Genomic DNA, 23,332 nt, shown 5'->3' with positions numbered 1-23,332 from the left:
TAATAAGTTTATCACTTCTCTGAGGTTGCAATAAATTTGCATCATTTTAACTCAAAGTACACCAATATTTTAACTATAAACTAATAATAAAGTAATAGCAAATGATCAAATTAAATGACAAAAAAATTAATTATATATTTAAGATTAACATTAAGACATATTAAGATAATGTAATATATAATTTAAGTGTAATTGGTTTATCCTCTTTAAAGGTGAGCTAACAAGATCAGTTACAACTTCTTCATTACCTTACATGACGAACCATGAGAAAGATGCCATATACATAGTTGGAATCTTAATGATTTTGAAAACAAATTTTAAATTAAAATCTCGACAACACAGTTAAAAGAAGAACATCTAACAAAGAAAGTACCTATAGTGTCACTCACAAATAAAGCTGATTTTTTTTATTCGGTTAATTTTTTGGTTATGAAATAATATATGCAAAACATTTCCTGTGTTTTGTTGTCGAAATATAAATTATTGAAAATTTAAATTGGGACAAAATAGTTTTTAGAGAATCGTAGAATTCGCCTAAAGCGCGATTTAGATATTTATAAAAAATTTTTAATTTCAAGCTATTTCTCGTACAAATCATTCAACTAATAAAGTGCTATTGTGAAAAATGTTTTTAATATGCGAAATCATGCTGTAACATTTAAATTTATTACTCGAAATAATAGAAATTTTATTCTAATTTTATAAGTTAATCTTGTAAATTTAGCTTTTTACACGCAAATAATAAAGTTTTCGTTTAAGGAAAAAGTCTTAAATTATCGTAACCTTATGCAAGCAACCCTGTTCTTCACCTGCTGGATAAATGAAGCTTGGAGGTATATTAAAGATAAAAATTGTAGTTTTTAAAAGTTTATATCTTAATAATTACTTTGAAGTAGACAAAATGAATTTTATACATAACTTCAGAGCTATATCTTCCCGACTGACGAGGGATATCTTTGGTACTTTCCGTGTAATTTCAATGAATAAGAACAAATACTGCAAAGCAAGCTTAAATTTAATGATGTCGGATAATTTTAAATTTTGTTTACGGTAAATTAATTGAAATTTTGCTTACAGTTCTTACCATGAAACATTTACTTTTTATACATCAATTTATTCCGTACATTTATACTTAATTCATAACCATCCCAATGATAGTTACTACCGTAAATAATCCTAAGAAACTGAAGCTTTAAGATATTATATTAGTTGAAAACTTCATTTACTTCAAAAATATACAAATTGGAAATAACAGTCAAAAAATTTTTAAGCTTTCAAAAATCGGCACTCATTTTCAAGACTTGTCAATTGTTGGCAATTGTGCTGACTTAATAAAGTTGAAATGCATTTCACCCTAATTTTCCCCTCTCAACTACTTTAGCTTTTCTTGTTCTGTTTTTCATCTTTTTTCTCTCTCTGCTACTGCGGTTTTTATAGTTTTATTTCGCACCTTTATTTTTTCGTTGGCAACTTAGCGTTTATTTTCAAATCACTTATGTTTCTCCTCATTCATGCCTGGCAAGTCTTGAAAATGGGGGCCTATTTTTGAGCTCTTGAAACATATCGACTGTTATTTCCAATCTGTATAGTTTTGAAGCGAATAAAGTTTTTAATTAATGCAATAACCGCATTGTTCTTAAATTTATCAAATGCTTCAGTTAAAATATAAATATATAAATAAACACACAATTTAAATCAGTATCACCCATGTTATAAAAAAACTGCTAGCATTGTACTTAAAAATAGAGAATTAGATCTTTAGAGATAAAAACGAGAGTGTCTGATATCAAAAGCGATAGCCTTTTTCCTAATTCGTTTTCATTGTTGCCCTGTCAACGCCAATAATATCAACTCGGTTTCGCATTTTGGGCACTTTTCCTTCCTTTATGGTCCATAACGGTGGCACAAGGATGTATTCAAAAGCGGTGGGAAGTACAATTTTTCTTTTTTCTTTTTTTTTTTTCAAGATGATGGTGATTCTATATCGTCGTAATGTATACAACAATTAAAATTTTACGCTTTAATGCGTAAGTGGATTACGTTTTTCATAACACGCTTTTTCTTTCCTACCATACTCACATTTTCATTGGTTCTGTTATGAGGGACCGTCCATATATGTCATTATCACTATTTTGTAAATTTAGAGCCACCGTCAACCCCCTTATTATACCAAATGATCACAGTATCCCCTCTAATGGTATCAGTATCTATGAAGTTTGTTACTGTATTGTTTCTTGTTGTGTGTCATTGTTCCTACTAACTGTATTTTTATTTTACATACATAAAAAATAGGAATATATAATAATCTTTTTTCTCCTTATTCGTAAACAATCTTCTTTATGTATATTGTACTAAAATTTAAAATAAAAGTACCATGAGTACCATGAAAAGTACAATTAATTTTGGAACTGGATTAAATTTATCATCCTCTAAACATCAATCTATATCGAAAAATTTTAAAATAATGATTAATAATGATTTTTTATTATTTTATTTTTCCTAATTCGTAAACGTATTTGTAATACATTTTTTATATGCAGTACCTATGTTGTACTCGCGTGTGTTGGATTTCTGTTTGGAACTGTTTCTTCTATAAATAGGACTTATCTATTTAGCATCAATCTAAAGGGGACATATTTTGTAAAAATATTAAAGAAAAGGAAAAAAAGAAGCTCGTAATGTTCACTGTGGGAAAATCCTAAAATTCAGTACGTTAGACTAGATTTTTAATTTTAATAATTAATTTAAACAAGTATTTAATTTGTCTTTTTCTTTATTTGTTTATGCACTTATTTCATTTCTATTTACTTAATAATTTATTAATTTAAATTATTTATTTAATTTATTTATTTAAGCTATTTATTTAATTTATTTATTTAATTTACTTTTTTAAATTATTTATTTTATTTATTTATTTAAGTTATTTATTTAATTTATTTATTTAATTTACTTTCTTAAATTATTTATTCTTAATTTCAGACTCAAAATCCTATTTAAGCATTTAATTCATCAAAAAAAAATTAATATCATTTAGAAATGTGAATACGATCTTGTGTTTTTATAATTTTTGCATAACCGGTTTAGTTCCAATAAATAACGTTGTGCAAAAAGCACGTAAAATTGTATCAAAACTCAGTTCTGTTCGTTTTTCGTTTCGTTCGTCACACATTAAACAGATTTTTTTAAATGTATAATTCTAATAATAAATAAAGTGTTTGCTCAAAATAATCTGAATCACGAATACCAAAAAAAAAATTATGAATAAATAAATGCGCAGTATACAGATTGATCTTTTAATTTTAAAACCTTTATTTGCAAGTAAAAAGGTTGTAAAATTGAATGTTACTAAGTTAAAATTCATATCATAAATATCTTGCAACGTGAATAAGGGAGAAATAATCATAAACAATAACAAACATTTATTGTATTCAGATGCTAAAGATATCATTTTCATACGATTAAACTTGTTATATACTTAGTTGATGTCACAATCAAAAACTCATTAGACCAACGTAAATAATATGCTGGGTCATTCTTGTTTGTATCTTCTATGTAGGTGCAAACACTATTTCGCCTAAGGCATTACAGTGATAAAATATTACAAGGAAAAAATCACCGATAAATAGAAGACTGGTTGAACAGGACAGTTTTTCTATTTCAGATGCGTCTAAGAGCTTAATTTTTAATAATAATTTAAAGTAATTTACATAAATCTCGTAATGCATAAAAATAGTATTGCACAATATAAAACATAAAAATAGAGTCAATAACTTTATATTTGCATCATTTTTTGTTCCCTATATCATTTTTATGAAAGCTAGTATTACTAAGTTATTTTTGAATAATTTTTATCAATCAGTATATTAACGTGAAACAAAGACTCTTAAGTATATATTGATAAGCAGACTTTATGACTTAAGAGGACGCTATACGGCTGGAGGAAATTTTCATCGTAAACTCTGCGTCCTCAACATGAACCAATATAAAATTTAAAGTATAGAAAAGGTAAATTCAGGCTAACCTAGAGTAAGTTTCAATTGCTGAAAAAAATTTAAAAATATAAAATCGCGAACAAATTACTGCAAGAAAACTTTTTTATTGCCTAATCGTAAGTTATTCTTTCATAATTCGTTTTCATTTTGATATTTTGAAAATTTCTTTTTAGTCTTCGAAACTTAATGAAGTATTTTGACTAAACTCACTTTTTCTATACTTTAAATAAGTTTTTCATTGAAAGGATTAGGCTTTGATTAAATGCAGTGAGTGTTGCCATTAGAACATTTCGAAATTTTATCGCTGTAACTATAGGTAGAGAAAAACTTATAAATTTTCACGATGCGAACTAACAAGATATAGAAAGATGTATAGAATTGTGTATGATATTTGTTTATAAATAAAATTGTGTGACGATGTATTAAATGGGAAAGTAATTTATTTTATTAATTTAATACGATTTATTAATGTTATATTATTTGTTTTTATTTTATATTATGATTTTATGATATTATTCATTGCTTTTTATTATTTATTATTATTTGTATAAAATTCAACAAACTATTTTAACTAAATATATGCTTACATAAACTATTGACTAACTAAATGATTATATACTTTTGAGTACATAATCATATATTAATCACACATTTTAATGTTAGTACAAATGCTTTTCAGTGACTAAGTATGCCCGACATTCCTTTGTGTTAGTTTTATCTTCTTCATTTTTAATGCTTTCGGTTGAAGCAGTTTTGAACTTTAAATTAACGATAATTTTAAAATTATCTATACTTTCCATCAAATGATATTTCTTATTTTATCATCATTAATAATGCTTCTGAATTCATTTATTTTAAATAAATTATATAAATAAAATAGTATTACTTGAAAAATAATTTATTTGTTAACAATCGAACAAATTTATGCACTGATTATGTTTTCTCTTTTCGTATATTACTGAAAACTGCGACTACATGCCTGTAAAATTATTATTTAGGAACAAATCGCATATTTTTACTTTAACTCATTAAATCATCATTTTTAAGAAATTTTAAAATATCTTACCTCGTTCACAAGAATATTTATTTTAATCAATAAATTGAGTGCTTACACGCAGCATAACAATTTAAAAACACAGGGTATGTAATTTACTTTAAACATAAATATTAAAATGAGTCATAAAATAACTCTTTTTTTTTCTTTGATAAGAAATATTTCTTTTTGCAACATACTTTGATAAGATTTATTTACATGAATAAAATTCTTTCCTTTAAACAAAAAAAATTATTTATACTAAAATTTAAAGCTTTACTCTAAAAACTCATTGCACTAAACAAGATTTTGAAATGAATTGTGGACACCATTTTGTGCTTTAATAAGAAAATTTCCCTTTTATTTTAATTTTTCTAGCAAATTTAAATAATTTATTAAATATTTCGGTGATAATGTTTTTTAAAAAAACCATACAGAATGGATTATTGCAAACTATTCCTTCAGAATATTTTAAAATACATTTATTTCCCAGATTTCTTCAAAATAATTATAATTAAAATACGCTTTATTTTAATTTAATTGTAATATTACACTCTCCATTTGTTAAAGTTTAATAAACATAAAATACTTAAATATAATAACAACTTTAAACAACAGTTAAACTTAGTTAGCGAAGCTGTGGCAATAAAATATTGTTATTATAACCAAAATAATGATTTTTTCTTCGTAATAAGAAATTCATTTTACCGTTCAGCCTTATTTTGATAAAAGTCAGATTAAATTTTATTGAAAAATTACAATATCAATTTTATTTTGCATTTTTTCTTCACTTTATTAACTGCTAATGACAATTCTCTTTTGAAAGATCCTAAAAACTATTGTATTATCAGTTGTCCCTTATAAAAATATAAGAAATCAGGTGTTTTTAATATCATATGCTAAATTAAAATTTAAGAAAAACAAAGGAAACCGGAGTTCTTTTACCCTTTAAATATAAGTTGCCATATTTGTTCAAAACATAACATAATATTGATCGAATATTCTGTAACCTTAAAATGGTGTTATTTTAAATCATGTTTCTAATTCAATTGAACCATCTAAGTGTATAGCGAAGAGTAAGAAGATTAACTTGCATATTTTTTTTAAATTTAACTTAACGGATATTGCAGCAAACTTGTCGAATAGTGTGATTTAGCATACCCCAGCTCTTATAACAATATAGGATAAACACGTAGAATAGATTTGATTTTGTGAAGTCGTCTTTTCAGTTTATTTTTTATTTTTTTTTTATTTTATTGGTTTGTTTACTCCGAACTCAAATATCTTAGGATGTAAAAACTACTATTGTTTACAAAAAATCTCAATGAATTTCCAAATATAAAAATTCAAATTGAATATCTATACAATCTAACCACCGTCTGGAAATGCGACCAATTTTAATTCAGCTAACGTCATCTTATTACAACATTTCACAGCAGAATCTTCTTCAAGAGTCACAAAATATCGCCCTCTTACGGAGCATAATTCTTGCATAAGGTATTACAGAATCCTCTTATTCGGTTGACTTCGCATGTTTTGTATGTCTGGCTTTCCCATATCTTCATAGGCTGATACATTCTTGTTGATACAACAATGCGCTGCTGATGAGTGTTTTTGACCTTCATTCAAGGATGACGCCTTGAAAACGGGTGTCGATGTCAATTGCTGAATGGACTTACAAATTTAATCTTCAGATATATGAGGTAACGCCCGCATATTGTTCGTCAACTCACTGATGCCCACATCCGTCGGCCACCATTAGAGAAAACAAACAGTTAGATGGGACGATAAAACAGCTTAGTATATTAGAAACGCTTTGAGATTAATGCTAAATATTTAATCGGGTTGGATTTTTACAAATAAATCAAAGAATATTTGCTTTTTTTTTTTTACTGATTATAATTGATATTTAGTAAACTATAAATGCTTTGCAATTAATACTCAAAATTCCACCGCAATTTGTAATTTACAGTCATTTAATATCTGCTTTTTTATTTACTAATAAATTATAACTGATACTGATATTCCGTGAATTTGAAACGCTATGAAATTGAGGCTATACTGAGAAAAAAAAACTATTTTGGATGTTAAAAAACTATTTTTAGAGAAATAAAAATGCGGTTTAATAACTAAATATGTTTTTTTAATTGTCTTTTCTATTTTACAATTTCGCTAAATGTATTTTTTTGAAATCAAGACATTGGCTATTCTGCCAGTTTAGAGTCAGACCGTCCTGCTGTTTATTGAGAAAGATTTTACGCAATCTTGAAGTTTTTACAATCTCCACTGAGAAAGAAAGTATGGTCAAAACTACAAGAATATGGTAAAATTTACCCTATTTCCGGCTCCATGGTTACATCAAAAAGATTGGTAATTTTTATCGGCGCTCTTAGTAAGAATTTTAGTAAAATTAACAATAAAATATAGTTTTATAATATGTGATAAAATTCAGCAAATGTGAAAGAACTTAGTAATTTCATCATGATACTTTAGAACATAGTATAAAAACTATTTCTTCTCGATTAAATTTACGTATCAGTTTTGTATTTTTTACTAAATATGTGGTAATACGAACTATAACTTTGAAAATCAAAATTTGCGATAAACTAATATTTTTGATTTATTAAGCAGAATTATAGTTTTTATTTGTCTTTACTAGAAAATGCATTACAGAACAATACGGTAATTTTACCTGAAGTTTTCTCTCTGTGTACTAAATACTTTGTAGTATTTGATTTTTATAAGACATTGGAGAATATTTTTCTGTATTAATAAACAACAATCCAGTCTTTCAGTTTTGGGCATTGTTTCGAAGTGTTGTTTAGTACTAATTTACTGATTATTTATTTTTCCCGTCCCGTACGATGGCTATTTAGCTAGTATTCTATAAACTGTTTATTAGCGAATTTGAAAAATCAGAGTCTCTTCAGCTGTCTTATAAGAATCTAGTATGATAGGAATTTAGTATTAATGTGAAAACGTTTACCTATAGTTTACTACACGTCGGTATCAGTTATACTTTATCAGACTTACTTAAAAAACTTTTATACTTTTAAGTTTATAAAAATTCAATAAGTTATTTTTTTGAATATAATTCTCAAAACGTTTATATTTGATTATATTATTAAATAATAGGCATGTTTATCAGCTAATAATAATAATAATATATATAGATATATATATATTGCAATGTAAGGTAAAATTTCTGAAGAAAATTTGAATTTCCATATTCTTATTAAATGCCCACAATAACAAACGTGTATTGTAGTTTAATTAAACGTGTATTTAAACGTGTATTTTCTAAATTTTTTTTGGAAAAAATTTAGATTGATATAAGTTTAAAAAAATTTAATGCTTTTTATGATGAAATGTTTAGGAGCAAAATTTTATAATTAGTAAGTCAACGAAAAATTGAAGTTTGGAGGGTTTTATTCAGTTATTCTCATATAATTACATTCACTGATATATTTGCAATGTATATCTATTTCCTTTTTTAAAAAAAAATATTTTGAAATTTTGCAATTAAATCTTTCAAATTTTTTCAAAACGTTTTCGCCATTGAAAATATGTTAATAATTTCAACATTTGAAATTTTTCTTTCAAATTATAAGAAAAAGAATTTTATTCACTTACATACATAATAATTTATTAGTGTATACTTATTTATATTAGTGTACACAATATATATGTATGAGTGTGCACTAACTAAATGTAATTAGATAAATATAACTGAATGAAACCCTCCAAACTAAGTAATTGTTTTTTTATTAATTATAAAATTTTGTTTATAAATATTTCATTATGAATGGAATTAAATAATTTTTAAACCTATATCAATTAAAATTATTCTTAAAGAAAATACACGTTCATTGTATTGGACATTTAATAAGTTTAAAGACATGAAAATTTACGTTTTCTTTTAAGATTTGACTTAACATTGCAGTGTATTATTAGCTGATAAACATTAGTTGTCAGTTTTTCAAATTGTCTCTTTTTTTTCGAAAAGGAACCAAGCATATTACTGCGTATTGTATAATTTTTCCTCAATTTTATACAGTTACAAAGATTCTTTTAAAATGCAGTCATTTTCAAAATAGACAATCCCTCTGTTAAATTCATTTTTGAAATGGAAATATTTTTCTTGCTGGAATACGTAGGGGTACATTTACTTTTATGAATATTTGTACAAACTTTAAAAACGTTTTTTAAATTTTAAGAAAGAGGAATGTGTTTGCACTTAGATATATAATAATTTAATCTCATTGTTTACTTATGCATATCTGAGTATACAATATGCATTTAAGTATATACTAATATGAATATTAGTGTATTAGAAACTGACTTTATAAGTTTTAAGTGAAATATGTAGAATTTATGCTTCATTCAGTTGTATATAGAATACAAACATATGTATATATATTAATATTAATATAGAATAAGTATTATATTAAGCTAAATACGTACTATTTAGATATAATTCAGTTACATATAGAATGCATGGATAGATTAATCTAGAATTCATACGTATAAGTAATACATGTACAATTAATTTAGTTGCATATAGTATAGATATATCGATAAATCTAGAGCTATCAGTGTTATTTTTAGTAAAATATGTTCAATTTGAACTTAATATAGTCTCATGCATCATCTAATATAGAATTTTTAATTTATAAGCAATGTAATATAGTTATTATAAGGTAATTATTTATATATAATAATATTGAATAACAATATTTTATAATAATATTTAATAACACTATTTTATAATAATATTTAATAATAATATATTATAATAATATTTAATAATAATATATTATAATAATATTTAATAACAATATTTCATAATAATATAATACTATTTATATATAATTTCGTTATATATAGAATAAAATAGTTGTATCTAGAAACTTTTTCGTCAATTTAAAATCCTTCCTTGCTGTCATGAAAAGTGAAAGTCAATTTAACATGGGTTGGCCAAAGCGAAGAATGTGACAAAAGGTCTATACTCTATAAGAATGAAAATACCACCCAAAAGGAAAGTAAAAACTCCTTTTGTAACAGGCGTACGAAGGCGGGACCGGTTTTGAAAGAGAAAATCCTATTATTTACTTATTTATTACCTTTTTATTTTTTAAACTGTTTGTAGTCCCAGTTTATGCTTTCACCATTTCTTTCATGGAAAAAAAAACTAGTTTCGGCTTTACAGTTAAACTTGATAATGTATTTTTGTTCTTAGACTAATAGTATTTCCTTTATTAATTTTATTTCAAAAAAGTTTAGAAAAGGTGATAATTGTATTATTAAGTTTAAATCATTCTCAATCATTTGTCCAACCGAATTCAATCTAATACTCATTTAAGAAAAATACTTATTCATTTTTATTGCTTAGGTATAAAAATTAAATTATAAAATTGAAGTTACTTTTGTTACGTACATTTAATACAAACATCAGTCACTTTAATTAAAAACAATGATCAATTGATAACATTTTCTTAGCAAAATACTTTTTGATAGTTTTTATTTTTGCCCAAAAAATTTATGAGTTACTATTTCATAAATATTTCTAATAAAAACTTTTATAATAACAATGTTCAAAATAAAAACATTTATAATAAAATAAAATAAAATAAAAATTTATAATAAAAGCATATAAAAATAAAATTATTTTCTTTGTGTCAGTACTTTGAAATGCTTTATTTATTTAAAATAGCTTATGCATCAAAATATTTTACTAAACTTTAAAGAAATATAAACACAATATATTACAGCAAATATTGAAAAAACTTTTTTCACACTATTTTATTGTTAACATGTCTATTCTTAACACTTACTCTCGAGTGCAAAGTTACCACATTTAATATTATATCAAATAGTAAGTAGAATTGTCATTAGTTTTTATAAGTTTTTAGTGATTTTTTTTTTATTTAAGTAAATGAAAGAGATTCGAATAACATTAGGATTATATGTTTAACTTAGATAGTGTTAACCTGCGTAAAAATTGTCAATAATAATTTAACACTTTTTCTCAACTTCTTGTATGTTCATACATTTTAGAATTAAATCAGTTTCAGAATAACAAAACTTCATTATAAGGTCCTAATGTAGTGCTTTATATATGAAATTGTTATGTATGAAAAAAGTCTCATTGTATAGTACTCACTCATTTGTGATAATACATTATAGAATTTGATAAATTTTGAAAATATCAAGAGTTTTATTATAATCCACGTATTATATTGTGACTCATGTATGATGTATTAAGTATCATTATGTAATGCCTCATGTGTTAAATAACATACATAAATCACTCCATAATAGGATTCATGGAAATTCATTATTTTAAACTGATAAAATTCATTATTAAGTTAAGTCCGATTTTGTAGTGAATTATTACTCAGGTGTTAATAATACTTTACTGAATTTAATCAGATTTAAAATGATTACGTTTTGTTTTATCATGTAGTGACTCATATACATTGTTCAAGTCCCATTATGTAGTAATTCGTGTATGTTGTTATAAGTCCCATAATGTGATAAATTTCGATGGGTTAATACATTATTGAATTTAATCAGTTTTAGAATATTCAAGTTCCATAATAAATCTATGATTCAGTGACTCATATATATTAAAGTCTCATTATGCAGCAACTCATGATATGTTGTTAATCATACATTATTGAATTTAAACTGTTTTGGAGTAATCAAATTCCATAATAAGTCTTATTACTCATACATATATTAAAGTCTCATTCTGCAGTGATTCTTAATATGTTAATCATACATTATTGAATTTAATTAGCTATAAAATAATCAAGTTGAATAATTAGTCCTATTATGTAGCGACTCATACATTAAAGTCTCATTATGCAGCGACTCATGATATGTTAATGATATATTATTGATTTTAAACAATTTTAGAACAATCTAGTTCCATAATAAGTCCTATTATGTACTGACGCTAATATATTTTCAGTCTCATTAGGCAATGATTCATGATCTGTTAATACTTAATTGAATTTAATCTGTTTTATAAAAATAAGAAAACATTAAAAAAAATATCATCTTTATTTCTTAGAGAAATGCTATCGATAAATATGTTGCGTATTAAAAAAAAAAACATTTTTTTTTTTTTTTTTTTTTTGCTTAACATTTTGCTTTTTGACAAGTCTACAGGTAAAAGTAGTTGACAGTTAAGGCGAATTCTTCACGGTTGATTATGCGAATCAGCCGTTTCTGTTGACTCAGACTGATATTTTTTTTTTAAATAAACCAATCTTTCAAGAGTAAATTCTTCCACATCAAAGGTTTTCACTTGGAAAAGCGTTTTACTTCATTTTTCTTAACTTGAATTTTTTTTAAATAAAATTTTAATAAGTGCTGATGCCAAATAATAACTTAATTATTTATCTACATGTCGTGAAATATCGATATTTTTTAAATATCACGATAACAATAATCTGCAATATATTACAGCTGCATATATTGAATATTATGTCCTATGATAAAATTTAATCTAAGAAAATTTTTAACAACGATAGCATCAAGATTATAATCAATGCCAATAATTATAGAATGCAGTTTAAATATCAGTATTTTAAAAATTCGGTTTTTCAGGCGTTGCTCTGAACCATTGCTCTGAAGTTTTATACTTACCCATATAAAATTATATTCCACAAAATGATGTAAAAACTACCATCCCTTACAATTCAATATTTTTTACTATTACTAAATTAAATAACTACTAAAAATTAGTTCTGCATGAAATTGTTCTTGAATAAGCGAATTTTATAATTCAGTGCAAACACTTTTACATTCGAACACTTTCTCGATCAAATCGTTGAGATCATATTTCTTAGATTGCGGCTACCCCTTATATTTTGAGGGTCGATGGAAAAAAAAGCATGTTTATTCAGAAAAAGTACATTTTGTGTCTAATTTCGCAAATTAAATTTTGTCTGCATTGATTAGTATATTTGAGGTCACCCCCTCGAACCATTAAGATTGAGTGAAAATCCGATCATTAAATCAAAAGTATTCAGGGTGATTCGTTTCTATCTTTTTATTTATTTATTTATTTTATTATTATTATTATTATCTTTTTGAGCTCTCTATATTGTGAGGTAGTATATGCAGCCCACCTTTAAAGTTTTAAGATCTTACAGGTGATTTATGATGTGTTCACTTGGGTGTTGAAATATGTTTTCTCAATTTTGAATAAAGTAGTGAAAATGGGTGTGGTTACTTTCATATAAGAATCAGTCATGGTCGAAATTTCTCAAAGTAGAACCTGTCGCTGTCTCCAAAACCAAAATGTCACCCGCAGCAAGAATCGTATCGACCGTAACGAAAGCAAACTTTTCAATCCATCGAGCGAAGAGTCGAGGCCGAGTAAATTTCAAACTTCCGAAGGCTGTTCCCCATCGTTCATTGACTTGATGCACATGGATCCAAAGTGGATGCATGGTAAAGAAAATGGCAGTTTCTCTTGCACGTGATGCTGGTTGGAATTCCTTCTTTTTGCCGCCATCAGAGTCGCTAGCTACTTAACTCGCTGAACTTGCCTAATCCTGCGTTTCAGTTGACCTGTCGGCTATATATTACTTTTCTTCCGAACCAAGCATCAGCCATAAGGAAGTCTGACAGCAATCGCGTTAAAAATTAAGAACTACGTGAACTGTGAAGAAAGCTTACGGCCCTTCATTGTTTTCGGGTGGCAATGGCGCGATTAAAAGGGTCTAATCTTCTAATTGGGCGGTGATTAACAATGAGCATTTAGAATCGGAGCCTCTTCTGATCTACGTGCTCATATCTTTTTTTTTATTAATTCTTAACACAATTTTTAAAATTATATTACATTTGACGTATCTTAGCTAATAATGTTAGTAGATAAAAATATTTTTATGAAAACTGTTTTTTAGAGTATTTTACTTATTTGCTTTTTAACTTTTAAAGTTAGTTTGTTCATTAGATAGATAGATAATACAGCTAAATACATTTTCTTTCGTTTAAAATATTAGAGAAAACGATCATGGACTATACTAAAATTTTACTTTTTGCTTATAGGCAATAAATTTTTAACAAAAAAAAATTAAATACTCTTTTTAGATTTTATCAAGTACAGAAATAACCACTGTTATAAATTTTGGAATGTGGTAAACCAGAATATCGTACAAATCAGCAGAAACTTACCATACGTTAAACCATTTTATCGTGTTTTTTAAGGTTTATTACGTGATACCTTTGGCTCAACTTGAATGAAAACGTGCTTTAATACAGTGGCGAATTTAAACTGTATTATCGATCAATGTGCAATCGTTTTTCTGATAGTAACATAAATTATAATTGAAAAATAGAAACTTTTGCATAAATGCCCTTGGAAAAAAGGTATAGTCAAAACTATCCGAATATGGTAAAATACACAGTGTTTCAGGCTCTATGGCAACACCCAAAAGCTAAATATTTTTTTCTGGAGCGCTTTGGTAATGATTTTGGTAAAAGTAACAATAAAATATGGTTTCACTATATGTGGTAAAATTTGGTTAAGGTGGTAAAATTTGTTATTTTTATCATGATATCTTAAAAGGCTGGCATGAAAACCCGTTATGCAGTTAAATTTACTCATTTTTGTATTTTTTATTAAGTCTGGGGCAATAAGAACAATCTATTAATTATTAAATCTGTGGTAATAGAACTATTTAGAAATTTTCAGTAAATCGTTGCCATATGAACAAAAAAATTACCAAATGAATGGTTTAAACTATTATATTTTGATTTAACTGGCCAGAATTTTTTCTATTATTAAAAACCATACAGTAAGTTAATTTTATCAGACTTTTTTTTCTCTGTGTGGGTTACTTTAGTTTCAGAGAAAATTTACTTAGTCTCTCGATTAGGTGTGAAATTGATTATCAATTAAACAATACAACACCATTAACTTTAAAGAAATGTGACTGAAACATATATTATTCTGGAAAACATTATTTTCCGTACTATTTTCTAAATTATTAGCTTCAAATTGTAATTTTTGATTATATATAAAAGTTATTGATCGTAATATTATCCTAATTTGGAAATTTTTTTTCCTTAGTTTCCATTGATAAAAATTAACGAAAATATATATCTATATTTTATTATTATTATTATATTATTTTATATTATTATTATATTATTTCATATATATCTAACTTTATTCTATAAGATAAGATAATCTAAAGATGAAAATGGATATTTTTAAAAGAAAAATCTACGAAAAATCAGGCAACCATTTCTCATCAATTGTTTCCTGTATTAAGCCACGTGCAAACGATCATAGATAGAACTATTGTTAGAATAAGGAAGCATTCAAAATAGGCGTGCAAAAACATATGTTTTGCTCAGTGAATCTTGCGATAAGTTTCTTGTTTAAGATGTTATTTAAAGAAATTCGATAGCGTGCAAAATTGACCAAAATTTCACGCGAAAGTAAATAACTTCAAAAGTTTGAAATTCTGAAAATTCATATTTTACATCCTTTGATAAAATGAAGCTTAATCGGATACCTACAAGTGACGTAGTGTGGTTATCTCGATACTTATTGGTTGTTAAAACGTAACATTTGTTTATGCTAGCAACTGTTCTTTTAATTCTATTTCGAGTAAGCCAAGTCCGTCAAATATCAATGCCGTTAAGTGGCACTTTCTATATTCGTTCGCAATGTTTCTTTCATTATATATTTCTTACTTAACACTTTGACAGGCTCGAAACCATGAAGAACACAAACAAGCTAATTATGCATCGAAGTTATAGAGTACACTAGACAAAAACATATCACGTTTACAATGAAATATAACGAATAATATACACGAAATCTACACAAAACAAAACATAAATATTCACAAAACACAAATATATCATGGTTACACTAAAATATGTACGCAAACAATAAATCTAAGTTAGGTTAAAGACGTAGATAAGAAATATATTTCAGCAGATTCGATGTGCGATACGGCGCTGCATTTAATTCACTTCAGGTTAATTAACATTCTAAATTATGTTGGAAAGCTTAACTCAACTTTAACACGTCATTTTGCTTATGATCAGCTGTTGCTGACGTAATAGGTCACATGTGTGGATATCCGTGATCATCTTCTTGAAGTGCAAGCATCCAATTGGTAGTGTGAAATATATATGTATATATATATATATATATATATATATATATATATATATATATATATATATATATATATATATATATATATATATATATATATATATATATATATATATATATATATATATATATATATATATATATATATATATATATATATATATATATATATATAAATCATGCGAACTATTTTAATAACTTCAAAGTATATTTCTTAAATACATACTTAATTTTTTTCTAATAAAGTATCACAGATTGTTGATGTTTTCATTTAAAAAAAGGAGAATCAATGGATTTCAATGGATTTCAAATTTTTACAATGCTATCCGAGACAAAAAAAGAAAATTCAATAAGAAATACAATGGCGTGCAAAGTTGAGCAACATTTCACGTAAAAACAATTACGCTTAAAAGTTCGAAATTCTGAAAATTGATATAAAATTTAAAGCCTTTGATAAAAGGAAGCTTAATTGGGCAAAGTGAGAAGAATGTATGGAATACAAAGCATGTGAACTATTTTTATAACTTCAAACTATATTTTAAAAGACATACTTGATGTTTTTTTTTAATGAAATATTGCAAATTGTTGATGTTTTCATTTAAAAAAAAATAACTTAATTACTTCAAAATTTCCAAATACAATATTATTCTCTAAATAAAAAAAAAACTTCACAGCGAAATATTCAATTAAATAGAAACGAAAAAAATTATAAAGTAGTGTATTGGCCGTTAAACGGAGAAAATTCATACGTAGAACTTAATTGAAGGAAATGTCCTTTACTTGTATTTTTTAATGCAGCTGACTGCCTTCAAAGCCAAAAGGATGCTATACCGTAACTGGTTTGTTGAAAAAAAATTTTTTCTCCGTTACTCGTGAAATTCTTTTGGAAAGAAATTCCCTAAAGCAATTTAGATGAACACATAAGTATTGTTTACTTGAATGCATTTCCTTTATTCTTTTCGTGCTACGTCTCCTCTGTTTCTTAAATAAAATAATAATTTAAAAGGAAATATTTTAAAAAACACCACGTTCTTTCCATTGAAGAACGCTTCTCACAAAGCCTTGCTATTTAAATTATCTTTATAAATAGAATTAATTTACTATTTTCACACTTCGCAAGATATTTAATACGTACCTTTCTTAACGTAGTTAACGTATTTCAGCATTCCGTTATTAAACTAGAGAACTTTAAAAAAAAGAATTTAAAAAAAAAGGAAGAAAGATTTATTTAAGAAATTAAAATACGAGGAGAAAATTACATTCAGAAATATACTTTTCTTCGGATGCAATGACTCCTGCTGCAGAACAATTGATATTTCAAACGATGCCAATACGCTTTCAACTGAAAAAAGTTTAAATTTGAATGAAAGAAAACGATTGAGAAAATTAATAATTTATAGATAATCGTTTTCAAAAATTAAAATTACAAAAAAAATGTTCCAAAAAATTACGTTCAATTTTTATTTATTTATTGAGTTCAATGAACTGTGGTACTAAAAGAGTGTTGATATATTTTTCAGCTATAAAAGTTTAAAACTGAGCAGTATTTAACGATTCGTAATTTTTTTAAAGTGCTTTTTAAAAAATGCTTTTCTTAACTGTAATTGGGTATAATATAATCTACGTCACAGGTTGTGCTGTTCCTACTAAATTTAACCCATGAACAGCATTTTCTGCGAGCCTAACTTCAAGCCACAAATAAACAAACGAAGTGTTCGATCGTTTAAATAGCTGCTCGCCAGATTTTATTGCATTATAAAGAAAAGTTATTGAAACTAAATACAACTAAATAAACAACAACAACTAAAACAAATAACAACAACTACTAATAACAATAACTAAATAAACAACAACTAAATTCCATTCGTTTAGCATTGCGTCATATGTTGTTCCTACTAAATCGAAGTAGTTGTGTTTTTTTCATATTATACCCAATTGATCGTTTCTGTTTATTGTAGAGTATTATTTCTTAATGCATTAAAGCTTATAACGGCTGAAAAATTCTTTTAAGATGATAAAAAGTTCATTTTATCATATTTTACATTTGAATTAAACAGTTCTTTAATATATGCTTATATTTTTGTGTACTTTAATATTGGAAAACGTTCTTAATGTTCATATAGCTGTGTAATTTGATATCTAAATAACAATTATTCGACATCTACAATTTTCAGATTTTTATAAATAGATCTCACGAGCCTGAATAGGGAACGAAGTAAAATTTTGGAGTAAATTTCTAAAAATGCAGCAAAAATTAATTTACTATTTGAAAATTAATTCTTGGAAACAATGTACGATACTCTTATTTCTTTATATTAATTGAATTAATTAATCATATTGATGCTCGGTTAAATTTTAAATATATAAATTTTTATGATTTATACCTATTCATAGGTTACAAAACTCTTGATTGCGAAAAAACGATAACAGGTTTTAATTATTTGTTCACCATGTAATGCGAATGCAAATGAATTTTACTCAAAATATTCCATTAAGAACACTTCATCACTCGAATGAAAAATACAGATAACTGCGCTGTCGTAGATAAAATTAAATAAGTGCAAATTCTGAAACTCCTTTAAATGCATTATTTCGAAAACAAATTAAGGATTTTAAGTACAAAACAAGTCGATGTGTTATATTAAAATTTCAAACGGAAATGGTTCTATAACAATGACATAATCTTTTAAAAAAATTCAAGTTTCTTATTTAAATTTCGTGAGTTAGTTCTATACGACAAAGATATAAAATATCCCAAGTTATGCGTTTTACACGTCTCACACGTTTAAACGTTTTTAATTATTCGGATAATTAAGAAGAAAACTTAATACTTAAGAAAAACCCATTTGCTACTGATACTGAGGATACTTAAATATATTTAAGAAACCATGAACGACAAAATAAGGCAAAAACTTGCATATAAAACAAACAAAACACAAATAAAATAGAAATCAGCAATTCAGAATTTTTAAACCGAAGTTCATGATTACGGACGTCGTCCGGCTCATCCACCCCAAACCTTGGCCATGAAGAGGGTCAATAAATCTTAAAAAATACATTTGATTTGAATTGAATAAGGAATTTAATAGCTTTTTAATAGGAGAGGTTTAAGCAGCTAAAACTGAATAAAATGCATCTGGCCATCTCATAGAATATTCTTTTCTCTTAAAAAATTATATGTTTCCTGACAACTTTCTTTCGAATTCGCTTGTTTTCACGTTTAAACCAAGATTATGTTTATTTGAATTGCACTGCGATCAATCGTGACAAGTGAAATTCATGACTTTGACACGCATGACTTGCTATACACTTTCTTGACTGGGATGTCTTCATGCATTATCTTGATTCGTCATCGGAATCATCAAAGAAATATTTTTGGATCTTGCCGTAAAATGTCATTTTGAGAGGTATTATAGTTGCAAGTACGTCAAATAATCAAAAATGACCGTCAAAAATTTTAGAATCTAACTTTTCTCTTTAATTTTGAGCTTTGAAACATTCATACACTGAGAAAAAAATTCTGGTAAAATTACATTAAGGTATGGTAGTGACATTTATGGTTAAAAAATGACCCATATTTCTGGTAATGAAATCCAAAATACTATACAGTATTTAAACCATTTATTTGGTATTTTTTCCGTTCATATGGTAACGGTTTACAGGAATTTCCGATTTTCAAAATTATATTTCATATTGCGACACATTTAGTAAACAATACAAAACTAGAAAGTAAATCTAACTAAATAAAGGGTTTTTATGCCATTTTGTAAAGTATCATGATAAAATTGACAAATTTTACCACAAATATCGAATTATAATTATAATTATTATAAAACAATATTTTATTACTAATACTATTACCAAAGGGATTCGATAAAAATTAGTGAGCTTTTTGGTGTTCCCATTAAGCCATAAACACGGTAAAATTTACCGTATTCTGGCAGTTTTGACCATACTTTTTTTTTAGTAAAGTTCGAAGATTAACTTTAACTCTTTTTTTTAATTTATTTAGCAGACGAGTTAAAATTACTTTTCAAACTGGTTGGGAAATAGTGCAACAGAAAATAGAAAAAATCTTTTGTACTTTAGCTTATGAAAAAAGGCATTTAAAATGTCTTATTTATTTAAAATATAATAATATCCTTAAAATAAGTAAAACAATACATTTTTTAAAGAAATGAGCTGATTTTACAGTTTTAAAAGTTTTGATATAGTTTTCCAAATCCCTTCGTTAAAATGCATACTTGTGTAGAGAATAAATAATGTGATATTCAATTAGTAATATGACATTTGGCAGAATTCTGCTCGAAAGTCATTTTTAAGACTATTAAAACTAAAGTTTTAAAACTTTTAATAGAATTGCGCATTTGAAATTGGGCTGTACTTAAATACAACTTTTGTACTTCATAGTTATATCTGAAGCTATACGTTTTTAAAGCCAAGATTAGACGTAAAAAGTGTGCAAATTTTTGCTTTTATTAAAATGCAGCATATTTTATTTAATTTTTCAACTTGATAATAATATGACAAAAAGAACTTATTATAACTAATTTAATAAATATCAACATAAATTTGAATTGACCACTTTGTTTTTAAATAATTTATTTTTAATTTTTTTTATTAAAGACTGCTAGACAGTTAATGAATAATTGATTAAAAATTATCTAATTATTTTTTTAACTAATTAAGGATTTCGTGATAGTAAAGATTATTTTCTCCTCCGTTAAAATTAATCATAACTTTTAAAGTCTATTATTCAATGTAAGAAGTAAAAGGTAACTTTCTCTAGCTTTGCAATGTCTGTTCTTCTTTAAGGTTCAAGAAAAAATTGAAGTTAATAATTTTACATAAATCTTCCCTGTAAAATGAAGTTTTAAAGCTAATTTCAAAACATTGCTTAATAAAAGTACTGATGCAAATTTTACAAGGAAATTGTGAATATAACATTAGAAATTTCAGTTAAGACTATTTCTAGAAAGTTTAATCGTCACATTGAAATAACACTTTATTAGCATCTTCATTTTAACTCTTCTTATCACTCTTAAGAATTTGTAACTGTTAGATTAAGTTTGATTTATTTATATCTAACACATTCCTGTACGTTGAAAATGAAAACAGTGCAAAATTTTAATGGGAAAAAACTCATTTCTTTAAACAATATAAAAAGTAATTGTAGTCTAATTTCTTAAATACTATAATTTTATTGTTTATGCTCATAAAACATGCAAAAAAATGAATTGTCGCCTATAGCAGTTCTATAAGTCTTCCCAAAAAGGTAATTTTTTTTAAAAAAATATTTTAACATGTTTACAAATTTAAAATGTTTCTTGAACATTAAAAGAAATATTACACTAATTACTAAGCTAACATGTATTAAATTCACATTAAAAATATATTTGATGTTAATGTATTTTATTCTTTTTATTTTAGATTATCGCCACTTAGGAAAGAATTGAAAATACCTGCTCGAAGTATAACTTGGTGCCTTGCCATAATTTTAACTACAAAATGCCAAGAAAATCAACTATAGAGCTATTCTTTAGAAAAAAATGGAAACAGCATTCACTTCCTGTACTTATTTTTTAAAAAATTTTCTTTAGTTGAAAATGAGTTTCTTTATACTTTTAATACAGCTACTTGTAATTCCTAATCAACTGATATAGACTTCAAACACTCTTGTATAGAAACTGTGAACTAGAGTTAAATAGACTTCAAAGTATATAGTTTTGACAATTACGTGTGACTGTTTTGTAAAACTTTCCTGAAACAAGTGTTACTTTTTTCTAAAGGAAATTATTTTTTTCACTTGTGCAAGTCATTATTTGTTTTTGATGAATATTAGTCCCATATTATTTAATGTTTAAGTTTGTGGAATAAGTGTACATTTCTTTTCTCATTCCACAATATTGCTGTTTGATATTTTTGTTTGTTCAGAACGGGTAAATACGCTCAAGAATTTAACTTTAAACTGGTGAATGCTGGCAAAATATATATAAAAGATTTTTTTTCTTCAAAAAATAACTAACACTTTGTAATATATCGTGTAAAATGTGAAGTTTATGTTGAAATTATATTTGTAATTTACTTTAAATTGCCTAATATATTTTATTTGCTGTTGATAAAGTCCATTATAATATTATTTGCTTTTGTTGTGTCTTTCATGTAACACGTAAACACACAGGGAAAAGGAAAGTAAACAATGTAAAGCTTCGAAAGTTTTAAACACCATTTTTCTATTCAGAAGGTCTTTTGAAATATAAGATAACTAATTTTGAAGAAAAAATTGTCACATTTCATACATTTGTGGAATTTACTATATTTAATATATATATAGGTATAATCCTTAGTACTTATTGTTAGATATATATGCTTATACGTCTGATAAATAATAGAACAGCAATAAACAGTTAAATAGTTCCCCTCATGATATAAAAACTTTTTGCAGAAATTCAAAGGGTGTGTTTGTTTTTCTTGTGTAGACAAAGCGTGTACACATCAGCAAAATAAATGAAACTGAAACTCCCTCAATAATTTTTCTTCTTCTTTTGGTTGAAATTTTTGAAAGCTCGTCTTAGTGTCTCATTGTTAGTGTATAATTTCAATACCATGTTCCAGCCAGACGCATCAACTAATTGCAGTCACGAAATCATACTTTTTCTGAATTAAAATACCTATCTTTTACCATTTACGAATTTAAAAGTTCAAAATGTGGTGGTAGATAAAGTCCATAAGCCTTTATTCCTAAAAGAGACCGCTAAATCCTTATCAAAGTTTGTTTTATAACGTACGAAGTTACGCTATGCCAGAGTTTCTAAGCTTATCCTGTCTCTCATATAAAGGACGCCAATAGCTATATTTATTGCAAACATGTATGACGATCTATAGCTGGAACAAAATAGATATCTCAGTAATTCAATGAAGTACGTTATTCAGTTGTTCTCTTTAAAAACTAAGGTAGCTTTTTTAAAAAATTAAAAATAGATCTTTCGATAAAAAGTAATTAAAAATATTTCTTTTCGTTTACTTACAGTACTAATATCCCAACTGTGAAATCTATTGCTATCTGAACTGAAGAGAAACTAAAACACCAAAAGAAGCGAGTCACGTGACCGGTTTTACGCTTCAGTTTAGTTAAGACTTTGCTAGTTTTTT

At 25.8% G+C, this 23,332-nt stretch overlaps 1 protein-coding gene across 1 annotated transcript in view; it reads left to right on the top strand.

The window, feature by feature from the left end:
• LOC107443428 (uncharacterized) overlaps positions 1–22,319 on the top strand; it is a 43,606-nt gene extending 21,287 nt beyond the window's left edge. The window contains exon 2 of the mRNA XM_016057282.5: positions 21,611–22,319. The gene's annotated coding sequence lies outside the window, so the exon portion shown is untranslated. The remainder of the gene's footprint in view (positions 1–21,610) is intronic.
• The last annotated feature ends 1,013 nt before the right edge of the window (positions 22,320–23,332 follow it).

This window comes from Parasteatoda tepidariorum, chromosome 6 (genome assembly GCF_982258835.1).
Source record: "Parasteatoda tepidariorum strain Cologne lab strain chromosome 6, Ptep-v5.0, whole genome shotgun sequence".
Taxonomy (NCBI): domain Eukaryota; kingdom Metazoa; phylum Arthropoda; class Arachnida; order Araneae; family Theridiidae; genus Parasteatoda; species Parasteatoda tepidariorum.
Note: the sequence above shows the minus strand (reverse complement) of the source record. Positions and strands in the feature narration are given on the sequence as shown.